This window comes from Macrobrachium rosenbergii, chromosome 47, assembly GCF_040412425.1.
Source record: "Macrobrachium rosenbergii isolate ZJJX-2024 chromosome 47, ASM4041242v1, whole genome shotgun sequence".
In the NCBI taxonomy this organism is placed as follows: Eukaryota; Metazoa; Arthropoda; class Malacostraca; order Decapoda; family Palaemonidae; genus Macrobrachium; species Macrobrachium rosenbergii.
This window is the reverse complement of record NC_089787.1, coordinates 37,065,528-37,090,278: the sequence shown is the minus strand read 5'-3', so window position 1 is coordinate 37,090,278 and position 24,751 is coordinate 37,065,528. Positions and strand designations below refer to the sequence as shown.

General features: G+C 39.0%; 1 long non-coding RNA gene across 1 annotated transcript; it reads left to right on the top strand.

Moving 5' to 3' along the window:
• Positions 1-1,805: 1,805 nt before the first annotated feature.
• Positions 1,806-24,729, top strand: LOC136830764 (uncharacterized). The gene is made up of 4 exons (XR_010850741.1): positions 1,806-2,201; positions 4,693-4,959; positions 20,709-20,806; positions 24,122-24,729. It is a non-coding gene; the product is annotated as an uncharacterized lncRNA (long non-coding RNA).
• Positions 24,730-24,751: the final 22 nt, after the last annotated feature.

The following is a 24,751-nucleotide window of genomic DNA, read 5'->3' as shown; positions in this document are numbered from 1 at the left end:
ACTATAAATTAACAAAGCTTCAACACTTCTACGGTCAGTATAACTAAACTTATGTAAGAAATTAATGCTTAATTTGTTCAATAAAAAAGCAATTTACAGTCTGCTATTATTTTGTTGGGGGGGGGGGGTTGATGGTAGGGGCGCTACAGCTTCAGAAATCTCAAATAGATAATGGGTATCACTCATTTGTCAGCTTACGTTTATTAATCCACAAAGAACAAAAAATTTTCTTAATATTTTATGACAAAAATAATTTTTAGGGTTTTCTGGAAAAACTATAGATATGTCTGTATCCAGAAGACCTCTTTGCATAGTTTATTATTTATTGTTCATTTGAACTATTTACTGATATATACTGTGTAGCTGGTCAAGTTGGCGTTTAACAACTCTGGGAGCCAGTGTAGTCAGTCATGTTATTTTTGCTGGAAAAAAACCAAGGTATATCGAAACCAATCATTAATTATATTTCTTATATACTATGTAAGGGCCCACTGTGTGGTGGTCCCAGGGCATCGCATGTGGTGAGTCAGCCACCGGACAAAAGATCCAACAAAGCATCCCGCTATCTCTCCCTCTCGTGCGTCAGCGGCGATCGCTAAAAGAAACGCAACTTCTTCCGTACAACATTTCTGCCATTGTTGTCTCAATTCATTTACGATCACCACTACTTGCATTGCCATGCAAGCATTCCGACCATGTATCCTACTCAAAATGTTCCACCGAATCTTCTGTATCAAACTGCATGTATGTTTCTGTTTGAGAAGACGCCAAACGTCTCGCCATTTCACACATTATGCTACTGCATTGTATTCATTAATCTGTCTCGAATCTCATTCAAATGGACCCATATGTGGAATTTCCTGGCCTTTCCATTGATATATGTTCTCATCGTTGTACGTTTATTATGTCTCTCACAATAGCCATCTGTCTGTCTGTCGACAAGCACAGATGTCCAAAACATAATCTGTTTTGTCTGTGTGTAGAAACTACATTGCGGCTCGCACCAGTCCCTGACCGCCTCCCTCAAACAGCCTGACGCCTCCCCCGAACTCCTACTGGACGAGTCGACCACCGAAGGACCAGCCGACGTCATCCTTCAGCCTGCTACCTTCCTCCTCGAGCTGGCTACCAAAGGATCAGCCAACGTCATCCTTCAACCTGCTGCCTTCCTCCTAGAGTTTCTGCTGACCGGCGCCGTCCTAGACCCTGCTGCCCGCCCAAAGCCCAAGCCCTTCGCCCCCATTCGACATTGTCAGCAAGACGATTTCTGTTCTTGGTGCCTTGCCTGGTGGGGTGATGGAGTATTGTAAGGGACGAATGTGTGGTCCCAGGGCATTGCGTATGGTGAGTCAGCCATCATTGCGGCGATCGCTCAAGGGAACGCAACTTCATCCATACAACATTTCTATCGTTGTCTCAATTCATTTACGATCACCATTGCTTGCATAGCCATGCAGACATTCCGACCATGTAGGACTCTTAATGTTCCACCAAATCTTCTCTATCAAACTGCATGTATGTCTCTGTCAGTGAAGATGCCAAACGCCTCGCCATTTCACACACACACACTACACTACCGCATTTTATTCATTAATCTATCTTGAATCTCATACAAATGTTCATATAAGGCATTTCCTGGCCTTTCCATTGATATATTTGTTATCACTGTATGTTTATTATGTCTCATAATCGCTATGTGTTTGTCTGTCGAAAAGCACAATGTCAAAAACATGATCTTTGTTTTGTCTTGTCTGTGTGTAGAAACTACACTGCGGCTCGGACCAGCCAATAACAACCTCGAAGATTCTGTACATTCATCTACGGGCTGTTCTTCTTCCACCTTGGTCCGACCCATGTGCCAACGAATCCTATAGTCTATGTTTAGGACCACGGCTGCGACGTCTCCATTCGCTGACCAATCAGGATGCGCTTTTCCTCACCGTCTAACCGGAACTTCCGAAAGACATGCCATTAGCTCAGTGATCCTTGCCATTTGTGGAACGTAAATCTTCAGATTTATCCGTATTTTATGTAAAATTTTGAAAATGAGCGCAACAGACGTCGGTAAATATACTGATAATAATACTGTAGCCTACTGCAAAACTGTTATGAATTGGAAAGATGATTTGGAATCGATTGTAATGTGATTCCAGCTAGCTTACATTTGTTTTGTTCCCAGTTGTCAAGCTCCAAACCCCGAGGTAGGTTTATGTTTGTTATTCATGCAGGCTATAGAGTAGCCGTTATGCATTGATACTAGTTTTTGCTACACGGGAAGTTTCATATGAATTGACAGGGTATTTGTAGAAAATTCTAACCCTGTAGGTACCTGGTGAACTCAAATCATGAATGTAACATATGCTTAGGACAATTTTATAATATACACACAAGTATTGTAGACCTGAAGACAACTACCGCGCACGGCACGCCTACTAGGGAAAATCATTTTCTTGTTAGTAAAATTTTACTTTAAATCATTATTGTGTTATGGACTTCAAATGATCGATTTCCCATCTCTTAATGTGTGCTTTGAAAGCCTGTAACATTTTTTTTCCATTAGCAAATAACATAACCAAAGATATGAGGTCCTTACCATAGTGAATGATATTGGTTTGAAAATATTCCTGTAACTTATCATAATATGCATGAGAACTATCAGTGGGATTAAGGCCAGTGTCTTCCACTAGTTTTGTGTTTCCCTCCACCTAGGGGCCCCCAAAGGTTCAAAGCACACATCAAGTCCACAATGCAATAGGCTTATGTTTTAAAGTAAAATATACTCAGTATTCTGGTGTTGAAAACAATTTTTTCCTTATAATTTAGTGTGTTTTTTTTTAATGTTTTTGATGTTAGTTTTCGTAGCAAATTAGTAGTTTTAGATATGTTGGAGCACTCTTATATTCCACAATTAGGGGGCCACAGTGAAAAAACCTGGCATTTTGGATGGGCAAAACTCAAAATGAGAGAAGCACAGGAATGTATACTAACCCAGCATATCCAAGGTATTATGTCCTTAAGTGGTCTGGAACTTCACGGATCCCACCTAACCTAACCTAGGGCACGAAATTAAGATCAATAACGGGGTGTGACCTAGCCTTGTCAAACCTAGGACATAAAATCCTTACCTGGGCTGGGGGGATTTATGCTCCCCTGTAACCCCCCACCTGTACAGATGTAACAAGGCCTTTATTAACCTTGTGCCTGGTATTACTTTGAAAATGTTCAGTGAAGTTTATCCTCCCAAAAAAAGGATAAGAATTTGTGGATATATTTTGGTAATGTTAAAAGCATCCCTGTACAGTGGCACCTCAACTTAACAGGCAGTTGGGGTGTCTGTGCGCTTGATAAGTAAAGATTTTCCTATAGGCTATATGATATCTTAGGGTCAACTTGCACAGCTTATAGTATAGCACTTCCATATAAAGTAATTTGTAGCCACTAACTGTTGTTCTGTAATTATCATTCAACATAAAATATCAAGTGACCTAATTCAGTTTTAGTGTTACACTTGCAAAGTTAATAGCATCATAAAATGTGTACAGTGCGATATACTGTAAAGTATAGCATAGCTAAAACATAGCTAGTTGCAGTAGTTCCATCTACTTATGCATCAGTATTTGTAAAACATACAAAACTCTGCAAATATTAAGGAAACCATAAACATTTATTTATTGGGTTATGGAACACCATGCATGCATTGTGCTCTCTCTCTCTCTCTCTCTCTCTCTCTCTCTCTCTCTCTCTCTCTCTCTCTCTCTCTCTCTCTCTCTCTCTCTCTCTCTCTCTCTCTCTCTCTCTCTCTCTTTAATATTTTAAATAGAATGGTAATTACAAATTACAAGTTATGATCAGCCATTAATTACTTAATATGGAATTGCTGTACACCATAAGCTATGAGCATTGCCTCTGAGGAATTATGTAGGCATTACTGTATGTAAATCTTTGTTATTTAAAGATTTCATTATTTAGAAGGGGGCAAATCAACTCCATTCAACAGTCCGTTAAGATTTTATGCCACCATAATGTAGAGAAATAGTTACATGTTTGCACCAAAGGGGCTATGTTTAAGAACTGAGTCTAGTGAGTTTTTTTTTTTTTTACAAGCAAGGCCAGAATTCCAAAATACCTTACCCACAGTGCATTGGGACAAAAAAAAAAAAAAAAGAAGGCTGAGTTGGAGCCCCACTTGCATAATTGTCAAAACAAGCAAGGAAGTCAGAAAATCCGAGTGAGTAACAATACTCTTCAGTAAATGTCTCAGCAACAGTAAATTTGCTATAGATTTTTGTATGCTTTTCATATGCAGCATATTTGGAAGGCTTAGGAACAAAGTAAATACTCAATATCATGAGCTAGTTCTGAAGGAAACAACTCCAAGTGAACACAAATCACAATTTTACCTTTACAATCTAATGCTCTTTTCTGACTCCACCGAAAATTATAATTTTACTAATACTGTACTCGATTTAATTTTTATAATTAAAAATTTACATGTTTCTAAGCTACATTTTATACTTTTTTTTTTTACTCTCCTTTTGTTTTTAACCATTTTTGTTACTGAGGTAATGCTGTCTCTGGCCTTAATGACCAGCACTTACCAGGCTAGTCTTGTATCTTCGCAGTTTTCGTTATGGGACTTCAGTGTCTCATAAGGTATGTCTTGATCCATTTATTTTCTTTCATTCCTTACAGGAGGATGAATGTTTATAGTTGTCATCTTCAGCTCTACAGAGACCACAAACTAGCACAAACACTTAACAAAGAACTGGATCATTCCTTACTGGAGGATGAATTTTTATAGTTATCTTCAGCTCTATAGAGACCACAAACTAGCACAAACACTTGACATGTAGAAATGGACCTTGTATTTCTGGTTGTAGATATGGAAGCATTTTTACTCAAATGAACCAATAGCAAGAGGCTTATTGTGGACTTGTGGACTCTTTGGACAAAAAAGAGGTGAGGCAGTTGGCGTGTAGTTGGTACAGGTATCATGACAATTTGGCATTGGGATCATGCACGAAATATTTTGCTAGCTATCATGATCTATCATGATCTAAAAGCACATGAGCATAGGAGTATCCCTCAGTATCCTCTCTTCATGGGAGTATCCCTCATGCTGGGTATTGGTCGCTGAAACCTGGTGACATCAAAATTCCTCTACTCTGCTCGTATATTCCAATCCTTAGCTTCTCTTGTGACTCCTGGCATGCCTACTTTCTTGATTACATTTTCTTTGCTTCCTATGGTTTTATTCCTTTTTGATACATCCACTCTTCCATCAATTGAACATTTCTACACCCTCCTCTTCTGGTTCTACTTTATAGCTTAATGGACATCAGGTTTTCATGTCAAATGCTTCTGATTTACCTGCCACTTCATTTGTTTTACATCTGTGTTATGGTATAGTAATATCCCTAGTTTAATAGATTCTTCCATTAACTTCTGCCTTAAGGCTTATCGAATAGCTTTGCCTTAGTATGTTAAATGCCTTTTCAAGATCCAGGATTTGTTAAACTTTTTTTTTATTTCATACTTCCTTTCATATAGTTATAAAGACATTCTTTGATTTTTGTTGGTATGACAAAACAACAATTTTGTATTTAAAATGTTTTTTTCAGCCACCTAACTGCCTTCTTCAGCACTTAACCTAGCAATTTTCTTCTCACTATCTTAATTGTTTCAACTTTCAGTCCTCTTTTCAGATTTAAGTCCTTTTGAGCAGCCCATTGGGAATTGAGAACTTAGACTTGGTTAATGTGTTAAACTGCTTACAGCCAGCATGACTGATAAGTTATTGTTTTGTGTTTGTGAATATTGCCTTTAAGATATTAGAGGACATTTCCTGAACAAGATTAGTCATGTTCTTAGAAATGCTTAAATGTACTGAGGTAACCCTAACAGTTGTTTAGAGATCTAGTGTTGGAAGATTATTACAGTATTAGGTAGTTTCAGTAGTTTTAAGAGCTACAGGATAAGATAGGGTTTCATTTGTACCACAGACTATACAGATTGTTTTAGCAGTCAGGTAGGCCATTGGCAGTTGTTGTAATTCCTTATTGCTTTTATATTTAATTACAGATAACTACAGTAACTTAAAAGTATGATCTGATGAAAACAGTGTGTCAAAAATCTATTGCAAAATTTTACAAAGCCAGCCAAAGTTATTCATTCTTTGTCTTTTAACTCGGTCGACATTTGCAAATGATATTTGTCGGTGTCAAGGAAGTTTTCCATTGCACTCTGTGGCACTTTTCTTTGATTGCTGTCTGTAAGGTTGAATTTCAAGATAGAATGTTGGTTTTGATATTTTGAAGCTGAATAGTTATACAGTAGTTTGCTGTAGTGTTATTAAAAAAACATAAATGGCCAAAATGTTAGTCAAACCAAACATTTCTATAACTGTCCATTCATCTTAAGCAATTCTGATGTTGGATTTAAAATGGCATGTGAACCAGCCAGACATGACCCAAAAGGTTGTACAGTATTAGTGGTGAAAAAAAAAAATGCAGGAAACCAACTGCAGATTTTTACAAAGCCAGCCAAGATGATTCATTCTTTATCTGTTCATTCATTCGATGTTTGCAGATATTTTTTATATATATATAAGTAACTTACCAAGTAATTACATAGCTATTAGTTTCAAACTATCGCAGCAGTTTAAATACAAGATTCACGCTAGCACTACAGTTGTTTAGTGTAGGTGACTAGTCCCGCCCACCAACAGGAATACCAGGAATGACTTAGCAGACAGCCTTATTGTGTTTCTACCGATCTACAGAGCTACTAGCTGGCGCCAGTTCTCCCTGCATCCAGTCTTTCTCCCCTACTACTAGCCCTTATATTTTATCTACCTGCCTCCGTTTCCTTCCCGCGACTTTGTCGGTCTTGTAATAGTGAAGTGTTGTGCACTGGAGGAGGCAGCTGCTTGTCCCTCTGACACTCCTAGACAGAGGTCCCTGTCAGACTCCCTTAAACCAGGGAGGAGGCATACTGAAAGTCCAAGGGAGGTCGTTGGGGTTTGTCCACGGGCCATGGGGAGTCGTCCCCATAGTTGAACCTGTAGTACATTCCCAGATATCGGCAGACAGACGCTGAAAAGGCATCTTGATGGATGTGTAGTGGAGGAGGTGGCTATTCAGCCTGTTGGATCTCTTATACCTAAAGCCCCTGCCATACTCCCCTAAACCTGGGATAGGATATACTGGTGGTCCAAGGGAGTCCAAGATGGTTTGCCCTCGGGTAGTTGCCCCCTCAGTCAAGCCTGTTGCCGATCCCAGGTCTCGGCAGACAGCCACTGGAAAGACGTCCATAGGAATGTGCTTTCCAGTGCGGACTAGAGGCGCCGTTAGCATTTTTTCTAGAGATTCCCTGCCACTGAAAAGGTCCGTTTCAGCTGATGAAGTGCCCAAGCATCCAGCAGTGTAGACTAGAGGGGCTGATGGGGTTTTGTATAGTGATTCTTGGCCGCTGAAAAGGCTTGTCTCAGCTGCTGAAGTGTCCAAGTGCCCAATAGTGTGGACTAGAGGCGCCAATGACGCTTTTTCAAGTGATTCTCAGCCACTGAAAAGGCTCATTTCAGCTGCTGAAGTATCCGAGCGCCCAGTAGTGTGGACCAGAGTGCTGATGACGATTTTTTCTAGTGATTCTGATCTCTCAGTAGTGTCTAAGTGCCTAGTGTCCGAGCACCCAGTGTCCCAGCACTCGAAGTGTCCTAGCATCCACCTGTGTCCGCACGACCACCTGTCCATTTGGCGCCAGCTGTGAGGCATCCAGCACCACAATCCAGGCACCAGGAGCCACTTCTTCAGTGTCAAACCATACAACCTGCTCACAAGTGTTTTGTCTCTCTCTCCAGTCTGTCCCATCTTCACCTAAAAGCTACAAAGCGAGCCGACAGTACTTCCCTTTAAGAGACAATTGTTTCAGTCCTGTCTTTTGCAAACAAGGATTTTTGTGCCCCGATTTTGAGCTTGTTGAGGAAAGCCCCCACCTTGGTGTTTTCCTCATCCTCGAGAAGTCTCTCAGGGATTTGGGAGTTTGACTTTCATTGAAAAGGGAACAAGACAAGTGTCTCTTGTCTTTACAGATTTAGTCCTTGTCCTAGCTTTTATCAAGATTTTGAAGTAAAGGTTTTTCTTGATTGACACAGGAGTACTGGCCAAGTAGTTAGAGGACTCCCAAGTGTTCACTGAGAAGCTTTGTCTCGATTTTCCTCTTAGTCCTGTCCTGTATGGCCAAGGATAATCGAGATGGTTTTTAGAGATTTCCCCTTTTCTTTGGAAGCTCAGATAGAGAGCTCTACTGTAGTACTGCTTTACTTCTGTGAGAACCACACAGTCACAATCAGCCTACACTTCCTCTTCCTCAATACAGTCTCTGTCGCAAGAGTCAACTTTTTGGGTGTCAGTCTCAAATCTTGGAATTTTTCAGCTTTTCTGTCTGCAAGAGAATCAAGCTACAGTACTTTCAGACTGTCTTCTAATTTCTAGCCCCTTCTTTCTTACTCGGAACATTAGTTGATTAGTCTGCTGGGGACTCTGTCATCCACCAAGATGTTTACATGTTAGACAGACTTCATAAGAGGGTTTTGCTTTCTTCCTTTAGTTTTCATCCTGTTCCAAAATTTATGACACAGTCAGTAAACACCATAATGTATTTTGGTTCTTCACGGCTGCTGAAGATACACGACACATGACACTTGCCACTCTCCATTTCTGTCAAGCAGTAAGGAGTCTATCCTCATCTCACAGCTTTCTGCAGTTTTGCTTTGGTTTTCATCTGTCTCTTCTTTGGTCCATCTTTCAAGGAAGACCTTGCTTGGGCTCCAATCAAGAAGAGAAAGTGCCTTGATCCCTCTTGGTCCAGCACTTTCTAGCAGCACCAGTTCTGGGAACTGGCCTGGAATCAACTTCTGAGCTCCTGGCGCCAATTTCTGACATCTGTGCCAGAATGCTCAGCACTAGTAGCCAGAACTAGGGTCCCACCACTGAAAGCCTAGCTTCCACTCAGGGACTATTTTTCTGTTTATAGTATTGCATGGGGCTGCAGAAAATTCTTTACACCTGGTTTTGGACATAGCTCTGTTACCCTGTGACCAAGTTTTTTTATGTCTCTTTTGTATTTTCAAGCAAGTCCAATAAGAGTCAATCCCTCACTGATGTCCTCTTGTCCACACAGCTGTCAAGAATCAGCAGAGTCAGCAACTAGTCAGCTCAGTTGTCTGTGAGTATGCACAATGAAATGCAAGTTCACTCCGTTGCTTGCAGCCCGCAGAATCTGCTACGAGTCTGCATGGCCCACAGCTCTCTTTCTCTCTTTGGTTAGAGAACGAAGTTTTGGATGGAGACAAACTAGACAGTCTAGTCGGTCATTCTTCCAGTTCGGGGATCTAGGCTTCGACCTCTAGCCTACAGATAAGTCTTCTCTCGAGTTCTCGCTCTTAAAGTTGTCTTCATTTTCTAACCATGAAAATCAGTTTCCTGAATATGTCCATGTATCCCAGGACAGCTGACATCCTTGTTTCCTTCGAAGGAAAGCTCGAAGGTGTTGAACACATGACCAACTGGGATGGGGAGATACAGACGAATACCGTCATTTTTTCCTATAGGCCTGGATTTAAGTCGGACATGCAGTGGTGGCTCTCCGAACTTAGTCTTTCAGGAGGGAAGTTACTTCTCTGAGATTAGACTTAGTTTTCTGCTCAGCACCTTCATCTAGGTTGGGGACCCTGCTTGAGGAACCTGGAGTTTTCCAGATCTTGTCCCCGGAAGAACAGAACCTGCACATCTTTGTCAGAGAGCTAAAGCTAAAACTTCAGTGCTTTGCAACCCTTTTTTCACTCTAGACTGTGGTAATTCATTTAGACAAGACCACAGTCCTAACCATATTACATTAGCAAGAAGGCTCTCTCGCTCATGCTCTCTCCATCAAACAGCAAGAGAGCTGTTTTTGTGGACAGTCAGTCGCATTTTCTAGTCACGCAGTTTTTTTTCTGTCTAAGTTCTGGGAGATGATCTGAACTGTCAGAAGCCTGTTCTTACCTTTCAGCCGACCCTAAATCCTCTGGTCTGTCGGGTTCTGTGGATTCTATGGGGCAGACTGACTTTGGACCTGTTTGCCACCTTCAAGGAAGTGCTGAACATTTTTCAGGCTCATCACAATGTTATGATGACCCCCTCAACCCCATTCTGACCCCTGACTCCCGAACCTGCCAGGGTGATTGGTGGACTCTCCAGGATTCCTTCCTCAAACCATCAACCTTACTTAGAAGAGATACCACCAAGGGTGGCTCACTCTTATTGGACGGACTTCACACTGCTCAGAAGCTTGTCAGAATGTAAGGTTTTTTCAAGACATACTACAGAGGCTATAACTAGATGCAGATGTCAGTCTTTTAGACCTGTGTCAGACTGTGAATGATTTCTGTAGATGGCATCTCAGACTCCTTGTTCCTTCTTCTGAGACGTCTGTACCCCAAAGTGCAGATTGCCTCTTCTGAGATCTAGAATCTCTCATATTCCATCATTAACAAGTCTTGAACTACAGACTTAGTAATGCTGTTTGCTCGTTTATCCTTGGAAGTTTAGCCATGAATGAGGACCCTTTCAAGACCTGGACCCGTTCTTTCTCCCCAAGAACTTATGGAAGAGAAGACGCTCTTGACAGCCAGGAACAGGGTTCAGGGCACCCAGGAGCGTCCACCAGCTCCTGAGCTCTTTCCTCACCTGGTGCCAGCTACAGCCTGGCAACAGCTCATGCTCCAACCACCTAGGAGCACCCACCAGCTCCGAGTGACTAGCTCACCTGGCATCCAGCTCGTTTGGCGCCAATTACAGCCTGCTCCCCAGGAACGCTTACCAGCTCCTGAGCTGTTACCTCAGCTGACTTCCAGCTCACCTGTTGCCAACTACAGCCTGGCGCCAGCTCTTGCTCCGAGTGCCTAGGAGAGCTCCACCAGCTCCCAAACGTCTAGCTCACCTGGCATCCAGCTCGGCTGGCATCAACTACAGTTTGGCACCAGCTCAGAGGAACCAGTGCCTGGCGCCAACTCCAGATCATCTGGCTTCAACTCTCCGCTCATTCTTGGATGTGTGGAAGAATAGAGAGCTCTCTATCCAGTTGGAATGTTTTAAGTACAGTATTACTAGAGCAGGATCAGTAGAGCCGAGGGCCATCCTTAATCTATAGTGTTGTGGTATGGACTCTTTCGCTCTCTATCTGAGTATGCATTGTCCTTCATCCTAATGGACCATATGTATGAGACCACCCTCAGATTCAGGAAAGCATTTTGACTATGTTTTAGTGAACTTCTACCTCATTAGCTGTCAGGCACAAGATGTCCCTTACTTTCGTTCTGCAATTGACCTGGATGTGTAATCGTTCTTCACTTCTCACGACTTTTAATGAAGCTAAAATAGTGTTAATATTTTGCAGTACTTTGTGATGATTATTAGTGACTGGCATGGTTTTGTGGAAGGAAGCAAAGGATTTTCTCCTATCTCTTCCCCTTGGGGAGGTGTCAACTTTGCAAGAGCCAGGGGGTACAATGTACCTGGGGCACCCACCACTCTCAGTGGTTGGGTTGTGGTTTTATTTCAGTGTAGGTGACAGTGTTGTCTGGTTGTTTTATTGTGGTTCTGCGCCCAGGACAAGGGCACTTTTTGGAATTTTGCCAGCCTTCGGATAACTTCTTCGCTGCAAAACTTCCGCTAATGCTTTGGCAGTGTTTGGCGTACTCCTTCACTGCAAAACTTCCACTAATGCTTTAGCAGTGTTCAGAGTACTCCTTTGCTGCAAAGCTCCCACTTAAGTAGAGGCGCTCCACAGCCATACCAATACAGGTTAAGATAAGTACCAAGCAGAGGCAGTATTCTCCTGCAGTAGCTCTCTTGACTGATCAGGAACAACAGGCATTGTTTTTCAATGCTAGCAACTTTTCTGTTTCAAATTCATTACATATCTTAATGTTTTGGAGTAGAATATGTCCATGTATCCCACCTCCTGTCAATGTGAGATTCAGCTATGTAATTATTTGTTAAGTTACTTATATAAAAATGACATTTTTATAAGAAAATAAATTTTTATATATACTTACCAAGTGATTACAAAATCAGAGCCCTCCCTCCTCCCCTCGCATGGACATAAAGGCACAAACACAATGAGGCTGTCTGCTAAGTCGTTCCTGGTATGCCCATTAGTGGGTGGGACTAGTCACCTATACATTAAACTAAACAACAGATGCTAGCGCAAATTTTGAATTTAAACTGCCGTGATAGTTTGAAACTAATAGCTATGTAATTACTTGGTAAGTATATATAAAACTTTATTTTATCATATAAATGTCATTTTCAGCATCAAGGAAGTTTTCAAATGCACTTTGCAGTACTTTTCTTTGATTGCTGTCTTTAATGTTGAATTTCAAGGTAGCATGCTGGTTTTGGTATCATTTTGAAGCTGAATAGTTGTAGTTCATTGTAGTATGTATGGTATTAAAAAAAAAAAAACATAAATGGCCCAAATATTAGTCAGAACCAAACATTTCTATTACCTGTCCATGCATCATAAGTGATTCTAATGTTGGATGTAAAATAACATGTGAACCAGTCAGACATGATTCAGAAGGTTGAATTAATGGTGAAAAAAAAAAATGTTGGAAATACTGTAGGCCAAATAGCCAGAAAGAAAGGAGAGCAAAAAGTTACAGAACTGCAACTTCTCCAAAAGGGATGCTGGTCTGGATCATAAAGTTATCTCTTCATGATAGAAAGTGCATATTTAATAGTAGATTTTATGATGAAAGGTTTATTTGCAAGAGTCTAAGTGCTTAGTCTAAAGGAACTCCAATATGACAGTTTTGAATTACTGTACAGTAGTAATCTTTTGTTATGTTCAAAACAGTGGGTTTGGATTGCCTTGACAATAATTAGGTTTGAATGAATTTGTGAGGTAAAGATTGTTTTGTAGATGTTAAAGGTGACAGATCTGCTACTTACGCTAAACTATGCTCTCTGCATTCCAGTTAATGTTGGCATTATATGAAATAGCATGTTTATAGAACAGATACAATCTGATGCTTTGAAGAATAACATTCAGCCAGTTCAGGGATAGATTAGATAAATTTATATTTGTTTTTTTTTTAAGTACTGGTAAGTCTTTTAGGCACCTCTAATATTAACTCCATGAAAGTGCTTCTTAAAATTTGTAGCTATAGAAGTCATTACAATTTTGGTTATGTTTTGCCTTCCTTGGGCAGACAGGCAAGGTACCTGAATAGGTGGTGAAAACTAAGAGGAGAATGCTTAATAATGGAATATTATTCAGACTCGCTGTCTTCATCATGCTAAACCATCTCAAGGAATCCTTAATATAATATTTTGCTTTCTGTAGTGGGAATTCAACCACTGAAAGCTAAATGCAGTGACAGGATTTCAATGGTGTTTCTCTGCTGGGAGGGACTCCCTCAAATAGAGCCGAGTTTTATATTTTTGTGTTTGCCTTTCTCTTTAAGTGTATTTTCATGCATTTACATATTAGATTTTCAGTTTTCCTCATCTATTTCTACTTGACATGTATTTTACATATGTTTTTTTCATACTTTCCTGGAAGGTGCTGGTCTGCGTAATGCTGTGGTTACCTGTCAGCAGAAAATAGGTTTGATACTTGCTTTATTGTATGTCATTAAAAATGCCTCTCATGATGAGAGATTCCTGTTGCTATGTTTTGTCAGTAATGCACAGTTCCTACTATCAGAGACAGCCAGGTGTGGGTGTCTTATATTATTGTAAAAGAAAGTTTAGCTGGGAGTGGATACTGCCAAGAACATGTGTGAGTGAGGAAGTGAAGGAATTTAGTACCAATTGTTATTTATCTGTCCTTTGTAATAATATCTCTGTCTTGGTCTGCTGTATTTCCACCTTTTAATAAGCATTTATTTATACTCTTCTTGATTGATTAATTATTCTCTATCCATTTATCAGGTCATTCTTTTTTCCAATTGCAGTTGGATTTTAAGTCTGCATATTTAGTACAGTACTGGTCTCGTAATTTGTGTACTCCTTGAAGATTCTTTCTCTTATATTTTGAATTATTTCTTTAGTATTTGCCTTACTTAAAATTAATAATTTTTTTTCTATTTCCATCATACAGTATGTCATAACCAACTGAATCCCGTACTGTATGCCCTAATCCTAATCTTCTTTGGTTTGCTGGTTTTTATACAGCTTTCACAATGTTCTTTTGACTTCACAGTTCAGTTTCCAGTACCTCTTATGCGTGGACAACGTCCTTCATTTTCATACCATTTCTCTTTTTTCATCTCCATAGTTGGTTTTTGTGTTCACTTTGCCCACCACCAACACTAATTGTAATTGCTGTTGAGCTCATTATTATTCACTGGTACTGTATTTGCTTTAAGGTTCATGGGGCTTCTTAGTACTTTTGTAGCATATGCCATGTAAGTTCACATGTGTTTTATACCTTTCTCTCATGTTGTATTTTGATTCTGTAATCACTGACATTATTTGCAACATATGGTTCATTTGAGATCTTGTAAGCGTTCATTGATATATATTTTCATGCCTTCATTGTCAATTAGTAGTCTACCCAGCTACAAATCTCTGCTTTTATTCAGGTTTTCTTAAGGTTTATATCATGAAAACTGTGACCTCTTTTCACCAGAGCCATATATTAAGAGTTTGGCCAATGAATTGCAAGGCGCCATCATGCACCTATGCTCGCCCATTCTCTGTTTCCCACACCCTGTGCTGCCACCTGATAACTCAAGTTTTCTATAACTCATTGGAAGTTCATTAAAACAATTATGATATTTTAAATTTTAATACATTTTTCATAGTGATATATGATGGCATACATTCTGAAATGAAATCTGTATCTTGCTATGTTCACAAATATTACTAAAATATTTACTTATATTTCCGAACTGCAGTTCTCATCATCATACTCTTACTTCCTTAGTTCCTCACAACTGAGTCTTACATATATTTTCTTGCTTTTTTGCATAAATGTGTAATCTTAAAGTAAAGAAGGATTTAAGAAGTTTATTCTTAATATCATGGCAAGCAGGAAATGTTAAACTTTGTGTTTGAGTGTTTGTCAGCTGTACTAAGTGTTCATCTGAAATATCAAAAAGCTTATTCTTTGGGTTATGTTGTATCTCTTTCTCTCACTATATATATACACACACAAACACATTTATATACATGGGTCTAAGAGCATTCTGTCGAAAATGATAAAAGGATTTCTCAAGCAATAAGACCTAATTCAAAATTAGATTTTGCAAACTATGTATAACACCCAAAGAAACGAAAGTAGTTCATAAATTGATTTTGACTTGGTCTTACCTTCTTCAGATGGAACATGTTCATTTTGATCATCAGTAACTATATTTTTCACATAAGAGTGTTCAGCAAGTACCCGTTTTGCACGGGGATTTATAGGTTCTGTACAACTTACATTTCTTTTTCAGGGGGGGAGGGGGTTTTGTGGCTTAAGATTAGAATTTGTAAAAACAAACTTAGTAGGAACAGCATCTGATTTGAGTTGCTTTAGGTCATCAGCTCTTCCAGGTTCGTACTGATCCTCTTCAAAATGGTCCTGAAGATGAATAGTAACAAACTATAATTCTTTCCATTTTGTGTTTAATAATAATAATAATAATAATAATAATACAGTAATAATAGGTGTTGAATGGAAAGGATAAAAATGGAAAGAAATCTCTTGGTCTTACCAATCATATGTAAGAGTTATCGTGAGGTTTCCAATTCTCCCATCTAACTTTTATTTCCAACTGTTTTCTTCTATCTGGGTTTCTGGGAAATCTGTGCAAAATTTTACCCATCCCATGTTGTACAGAACATCCTACTGCTACACAGCAAACCATTCTTAAATGACGAAGGAGCCACAGCTCTGGCTGTGTGCAGTGAATCTAAGCCCTGCTATGAGTAAGGGAGACAAAGCACGCACAGATGCAATATGGTGCCATGTAGTCACGTGACACGAACTGACCAATCATGTTGACTCGACTTGTCTCGGCATGGCCAGACTGGTTTTCCCAGCCAACCTTCAGGTCAGCATAATTTTGCATTCTACATTTTCGTTTTTTTATATCTCTCCCTATTCTTAAAACTGCCATTTTTCACTCTTTGTATCCCATCTGAAATCATCTGCCTAAGTTACAAGATAAATAATTTTTATAGTTTTTTGTGCCATCCTATTAATTTATCACATTGTTTTCATTTCAAGTGTTTGTTCATTATTCTCCTAATAGCTGTTTTCATTTCAAGTATTTGTTCATTATTCTCCTAATAGCTCACTCTTGTTTCCTCTTTTCTTATGAAGGTTATTGAATCACTAAGTACTTTCACTTTCTTCACTGTCTTGCAAGTACTTTCTAACTCACTTGTCATTGGCTTCACTGTCTTGTCCACAATCTCTTTCTGGTCTCAGCATACAATTAAGCTGGTCTCTTGTCATTGGCTGTAGTTAACATGAATGATAAAAATGACAAAATGACTAAAATGACCATAAATGTCCACAATTGGTTCTTTTGTGATGTTTACTTTTGCATGTGTTGAGCAGCATCCATGTTTGACTTTGTGTAATTACCTTTTGCTTTGTTAGCTGGTCATTAGATTAACTCTAAAAAAGGTATTTATTTATAAAACAGTTTCCCTCTCTCTTTTTGTTTTAAGTTCCCATAGGAGGTAAGTGCCTTCAGTTCACCACACGCTATGCACTGTAGACATTACTTGAGGTTCTCTACAGCGTCCCTTCGGCCCCTAGCTGCAATCACATTCATTCCTGTTACCTTACTTCTGTTCATATCTTTTTTTTTTTTCTTCTTCTTCTTCTCACCCTCTCCTAACAATTGACTCAGTGCAATTTGAGATTTTCCTCCTGTTACACCTTTAAAGTCTTTCTACTGACATTTTCTGTTTCAGTGTTGAATGACCTCACAGGTTGCAGCACTTCGCCTTTGTCATAAATTCTATGTCCTATTCTATTCTATTTCTTGAAAGCAGCTTTGTATTTAATATTAATTCACCTGATTATTTTTTCTTTACAAGCTTGTTAGACTGTTTCAATATACATGCTTGTTAGACTGTTTCAGACACTCACTTATACATTTTACTGTTTTTAGGTTTTTCCTCATTGTTTTCCTTGTTAATTTTCTCATGCTTATACAGATGAGAGAGCTGCCTGCTTTTCACCAATATCTCCTCTGCTTTTCCCTGGTCTAAGTAGTCTTCAGTTGTAGGGGCACTGGTTAAAAGCGTTTCCCTAACCAGATGTTTTTACTCTGTTTTTAATCTGTAAGGCTTTTCCTCTGGATGTTATATTAGTTTTTTGTATCTTGTGTATATGCTGACATTTATCTTGCATTTATTTGGGGCATTGCATAATTCTCTACAAGCTCAAGTGAGTCTTGTAGACCCTGCTTAGATATTTTATTCAGGGTATGGTTATTTTTATTTACTGAAATTGTTTTGCTCTTGCATTATCTCAGTTTCATTCTTCTGCCAGCACCTGGTAGAAAGAAGTGAATTCTTGAAAACTACATTATTCTGTTTTCATAACCTTGTGATCTAGGGTACAGTTTATTTTGTCTTATTTTGACAGTGCAGGTGCATGGATAGTACACTCAGCACAGCGGTCAACCAGACACACTCCAGGATGATGGATACATGACAGACAAGTTTGGTTTCGCATATATGATTCAATTTTTTTGCTTGCATCTTCCTGATGTTTTGCTTGATTCACCAGGAGATCAACAATACCTCCAAACTAAGTTCTGACAACTTGTGTTTGTTCAAGAAGTGGTGTCTGGAAGCTCCATTTCTTTTGACTTGATGTAGTTACACTCCTCTTGTGAGGAGTGGGAGATGTAAGCAGTAGCTGCTTCTTCTGTAATTACCAGTTGATCCACAACCTGAGGAGAGTATTATGTCGATCATAATACAGTTTCAAGAGTGTGTGTCCAAATAGGCACTCCTTTGATAGCAATGACACCATGGTAGTGCCATGGTTACACTATCTTCCTCCAGAGACTTTTCATTCTGTGGAACATGGACCAGGGTGGCAGTCTCCTACACTTCCTTTCTTGGGACTTAAGCACAGTTCTTTTTAGACCAAGAGTCTCAGGATCCAAGATAGACACTCCTCGGTGTGATAGCAACGACACCACAGTAGTGCCGTGGTCAACAAAAGGTCCTAGTGTCCTTTCATCTGCTCTATTGCAGTGCAAGTACATGAGCAGACAGAAGAGTATTCAGTGCAGTGGCCAACCATACATCCCATAATGGAAGTCATTATAACATTCATTCGCTGAAGTCAGGAGATAAGGACAGTTGATCTTGGCTTGTTGAATTCTGGATTCGTTCAACCTCCAAAGAAGCTTGATCATGGTCCTTCTTTCTCGATTTATTGAAGTTGGCGCTGTTCTGTTCTGTCTTCTCGCACCTTTGAATAAAGTAAGACATCTTTGGTACCCATTTACATCTGGAAGGTTATGCCTTTCGTCATTCTACATTTCAGAAGTGTTCAGTGAGATGGATCATTCTACTTCCTTGGTCCTGTGGTGGCGGTGTCAGTTGACAGGATGACGTCTGTGTTGCCTCCGTAGAGGCTAGACTTTCAACTTAATGCTAACAACTTGTTTGTTACCTTCGAGTTGGCAGAGAAACGGGGGTCGAAAACGTCATTTCTCTGACTAGTGAGATGATCAAATGAGCGTAACCGCAACTTCTTGTGGACATCAGTATGTTACGGACCAGATCTTTCGAGGCCATGGACATCAGTCTGTCCGTTGCATTTAGGAAGAACCTGTCGGTCGAGTACTAGGATGGAATGTAATCGTGCAGATCACATTCATCTCCTTTTACATTTAGATGTTGTCCATAGGTCCTTGGACTCCTTTTCCTTTGATCCTTTGGTGGATGCTCAACAAGTCATTTAGTTCACCTAGCTCTTGAGGGACAGGTTGAATCTTGCCTAAGGTGTGCAGCTGCTAGGAGAAGGTGTGTATGGGACTGGCCTCCTCCCTTCTGTCTTCCTTCCTCTTCCAGTGGACAGAGAACAGTGAACAAGATGTTGTGCTGGACTGGCGTGCATGTAGGTGATCTAGATGACTTAGTATCCCATCTATAATCTAACTGTTTGGATTTGTAGATGCATATCCTTCATTACCCTAGCAAAGGGAGAGAGGGACTGACTATGAGCAAACCAGTTGGTTATTCTTAGCTTCATAGTCTACGACACTGAGGGTTCATCCAAACCTTTTAGAATCAAGGATATTACATTCCTTTAATTTGAATGCCCATAAGTCTGACGATTGAACATCTCTCTTGTTCAATAGATTAGAGGTTTGGTCTCCTTCCTTTGCTCTTTCATGGCCAGGAAGAAAGTACCTAGGTGAGCTGAACTACCAATCAGTTCAGAGATTTACTTGGAATCCTTCCTCCAAAAGTAAGTCTTCCATATGTAAAGACTGAGGGTTTGTATTCGTGTAAGAACAGATGACAAATTTTTGAAAGTAACTTGTATTTTTCCTAACATACAAACCTGAGGTCTTTACATCAAGCACCTACCTCTTACCACCCATCATTCTCTTACCTGGCCCAAAAGCTAAACTGGTTAGAACTGAATGTATACCGACTGGGTGGGCAGTACTTCTGCCCCTACCATCGGTAACTGTTACCATAACCAACCTTGCAAAAGTTTAACAGCCAGACCTCCAGCTCAATGAAGGTTATTCCCATATGTAAAGACCTCAGGTTTGAATGTTAGGAAAAATACAAATTACTTCAAAAATTTGTCATATCACACACTTGTCTACTAGCTGAGCCAGTTCTGTAGATAGAACAGTTTTGTTTTGTATTTCTCTATTACAAAAGTTTCCCTACTTTCTCTTGTGACCAGAAGGTAGTCTATTCAGGTGAAAACAGTTTGAATTTGAGCTTGTCATTACCTGAGAACTGGTACTCAGATGAGTTCATGCATACAGACTGAAATCTAGACCTGAACATGATCCTGATGGTTAACCATGAACAGGCAGCTAAGAATGTCTTGGGTAGTTCTTGTCCTTTAGTTATGTTTGTATTCTCTCTTCTGTAATTGCACCTGGGTGACTGATAAGGTACATGAATAATGATGATTACGTTAGATCTCCCTTGTATCATCTTTTGTAAAACCTGTTAGAAATCTTGACTGGTTTGGGACCTCAAATACTATGTAACTACTAAATTTATTGCTTTGTGAAGAAAAATTCTTTACATCAGCATCTGGAAATTGATCAGGTTTTATGAAGATGATATAATGTTGCTAAGATGGTACAGTGATTAACAGATGTTTAGATTCATGCTTCTAATTAGTGACATTTTTTTTCTGGTCAACCCCTAAGACAAGAATCATATGAACTTAATTTCAGTGGCTTATACTTAGGGATAGATCCCAAGAACCTAGTCCGTGATTGAAATTTCCTTGGTTTGGGTCCAAACCTAGTTGTATAGGAAGAGTAAACAGTTCTAAAAGTGAAAGTACATACTGTTGGTTTGGTGATTGGTCAGATACTGGACTTCATAACTGGCCTAGACTTGCAAGATTTAATCATCATGACAGACCCCATTAGAGCATGTTTAAGCTTTCCTTTATACTGTACCTGGATTATACTTTGACTGCTCTGTTTACAGGATAAATAATGAATTGCTCGAGTGATGCATCAAGTAGCTACTGCAGTGAGGAGTAGTGTGCAAGTCATCCAAGGATGATCTCTAGGGAGGGAAATCAGGTAACTTAAAAACAATTATAGGATGTATCCTCACTTATTGTCACTATACTTGTCTCTTGATTAGTTAAATAGCCAGAACCGCATCATTTGGCACTGCACATCACAGAGGCTTCATGTTTTCAGGGATGTGTAATGCATCATTTGTACGTAATGTTTTCTGACATTTGTAAACTTGACAAATGTTGACACTGAGGAAAAGCTCATAAGCCTTGACTAGAGCTTGAGAGCAGTTTTGAAACAGGAATTTCAAACTGACCGTATTTTGTTGGGGTCCAAAGATCAGGAAGTGGTTGCAGCAAAATCAGGCCTGACCATTGATGCATATCGGGAATTTAGGTAAATGAAATTGGGGAAAAGTATTAAGATTTTCTTCACCCACAGATTTGTCAGTCTTGCACTGGAAATTGCTCAGAGTTAGGGGATGGAGTATCTGGTGTATGGCTGGAACAGTCTACTAGGTGTAGTTAGTACCTAATGCTATTTAAAAGGAGCTATGGTCCTTTTTTCCTTTGCCAGCCTATTCCTTAGCAGTGTGTGGTTTAAATATTTATTGTTCTTTACTCTTTTATTGTTTTTTTTCACGTTAGCATCTCCTGTTCTCTTTAGTGGGACCCCATTTTGCTGTGGACTTATGTCACAGAATCATATAATCCAAGAAGCTTTTCCATATTTAGTCATGTTCTTCAGCGATGGTTCAGTCTTGCTTGGTTTTCAGTACTTTAATGTACACTCCTTACTTAACAGACCATTAGCATCTACATGATTTTGAGGTGCTGCTTATCACAATCATCCAGTGTCATAAGTTTGATTCCTTTTACTGTGGAATTGTCTTCCTGGCAATATTTATATAAACTAATTCTCACAAGTTCAAAAGATATTGTAATGCCACATTCAAGCACCTTTGTCACTGCCTAAGTTTGTCTAATTTCATGTTTTGAGTTTATTGTGGAAATGTTATGTCAGTGTATCTTTATTTTTGTTCTTTCTTTGTTCATATTTTGTACAAACATTCTATTCTGTGGTAGTTTGCAATCCAGTGTCCTCATAGGCAATACTCATTTAGAATAATGGAAGTAATAATTCTAGACCGAATTCATTTTTACCGCTTCTCATAATATAGTTTCTTTTCCAAAGTAGTTCATGATTTTGGCAATTGAATTGCCTCAGTCTTTTTGAGTATTGTTTGTGTATATGAAAAGGAACGCAGCAGCATTCTTGGTTGAGTGGAATTGAAGTCTCCACCTTATCAGTGACCTAGTGCTACTGTAAATGTTTCTTTTCAGCTGTGTCAAGGTAACCACCACCTGATGGTTTATTAAAATTCAGTTTACAAAGGTGACTTTGTCAGTTTGCTGGCATCTTTAGGTCTGCAGTTCAGGTAGACAAGTGAAAATATATGGCAGGTTAGTGGCAGCAAGAATCAAAGCTAACTACAGTTGTCTAGTACACTAATTCTATCCTTAGTCTCTCTAGTTAGACCAGCATCAAGGCATTGTTAAAACAATAGCTTTGTACCTCTCTTTTTTAATTAGCAAATGGCATTTTAGCCTGGCTTGGCAGGATATACCAATTCCTGATTTCAAAATTACTGCTGCTGAAGTTAAACAGCCTGCAAATAAGGAAACATCTCATGGGAGGCACACTTCAACTTGAATTGTTATTCATGCTTTAAAGGTATACATGTAGGTGTAGTTTCTTAAGCACTTGTTCTAGTATGTTTGCTTTTGTCAGACCATTGTGCATTGACATTTCGTTGTTTGCAGCCTGAAACCCTCATTCAGTGTTGGAATAGAGAAGCAGCAGCTTTATTTAACAGGGAGCAGCCTAATTAAACAAGGTTGGGTTTTTTTGTGGCTTCTTCAGGGTTTTCTACAATAGTCCTCATTTTATACACCAGTGCAGTTGGGCTTTATGTCGAAGTCATCGTAGGTTCGTAATTAGTAAAGGTTTGTTTGAAAGGGGAGGTTTCCACTTGCTTCAACTTTTTTACCCACATATTCCATCACCTTGCTAGTAAGTATCAAGTGATAAATTTCAACCATAATTTTCGTGGGTGCTTTCTTCTTTTCAAGACATTTGAACTCTATTTGAGAACATGGAGTTCTCTGCTGGGTCTTCAAGAGGGAACTTCATTTAACCTTGCCATCTCTTGAGCAGGGCATCTGCTGACAATGATCTCATAGATCCTATATGTCCCTAGTAAGGGGATTGAAGGCTAGGCATTCAACCTTGAATGCTACCATCTATATGACCTGTATTTCCACAAAGAATTTTATTTTTATGATTCCTCATGGCAGGGATTGACGTCTTTGTCCTTACATTAGGAGATACTACATAAATTAAAACCATTTAATTCAAACAAATATATTATCTAGTCCAAACCTCTTTAAATATTTTGAAGGTGTTAACCATTCTGACTCAGCAAATACCTCTTGTAAAAGAGATGTGATGTGATTGCTCTGCACAAACCACCTCTCATGCAGGTCTGTATTTAGAGATAACGTGGTGTTTAACATTTGAAATGTTCATGATTAGCAAGTTGTGGTGGAACAATTTTACATCTTACTTTTTATTTCACTTTGGCCTTCAAACATCATTCACTCAAATCTTGATATGTTTATTCTGTTCTGGTGTGTTAATCAGCCAGCTGTCTCACACTCCGTTAACCCGTTAATATGGTCATTGTAAACAGCTTTTTAACCATCTTCAGTACATTTCTTGTCTAATGTGTCAAGGCCTTTATTTTTCTAGTCAGTGTCGTAGAAGGATATGTGAATAATTTGGTTTTCTTAACTACGTTGGATTTTAACATTAGCCATTGCCACCTGGAAGATCTGCTCTGATCTCTGTTTCAATGATCTTACATGGGCTGTTAAGTATTAACGTATCTAAGATTGTATTTCAAGTATATATTCTTGTCTAAGGCAACTTATCTAAGATTGTATTTCAAGTATATATTCTTGTCTAAGGCAACTTATCTAAGATTGTATATTTCAAGTATATATTCTTGTCTAAGGCACCGTATCTAAGATTGTATTTCAAGTATATATTCTTGTCTAAGGCAAGTGTTTGCAGGTGAAGGCTTGTAGGGATAGATCACTTTAACAAAGGTTACATGCTTGGTAATTTAAAGGTGATTTTGAAAATTGATTGGTTTTGTTTCCAGGGAAGGTAACAATGGCTTGTCTTTTAAGGGTCTCTCATCCCATTTTATTTAATATGGTTGGTTTTTCCACATTTTAATCATGTTTACCGTATAGTTATTCTATGTTTTATGTACCTATTTCACTCTTCTAATCTTACCTTTTTTTCCAGTGTAATGTGTGTGATGAAGAGGCCTTTCTTTGCTCTGCAATCAAATGATTCAAAGACAAAAACATTGAAGTATGCCTAACATGAAGAGCAATAGATGTAATGCCTATGCAGAACACACCAATTAAATGGTAGCAGAAAAGTCTAGTTGAGCAGTTAGTGCAAGTTTTTTGAAGGGTGTACCTATTTGCCAAAGAAAAAAGCCACAGAAAACAATTGCCTAAAGGCAAGCTAATGCTCAATAAGGAGCAAATTGTGAGGTAGATAAAGAAACATCCATTTTACCAAAGTTTACTCTTAAAAAGGATGTTATCTTCAGGAAAACCATTTATCATACTCGACATAACAAAGGCACAATAGCTGGCTAATCTATATTTATTGTGGAGTGCTTGGTACCACTTATGTAGTTTCTGCAATGTGACTATTGGAGGTGAATTTCAAGGTGAAGAACCATAACTTATTTTCTTATTGTATTACAAATTTTCATGTAATTTTTGTCTTGTTTTCACTTGTTTCAGTCGACTGAGCCTTGATAACCAGAAGTGTTGAAACATTGATGAAAAAAAATTTAGAATTTGTTCACCTTGAAATTAATTTCTAAACAATTGCTAATCTTTTTGAAGAGTTAGAGGA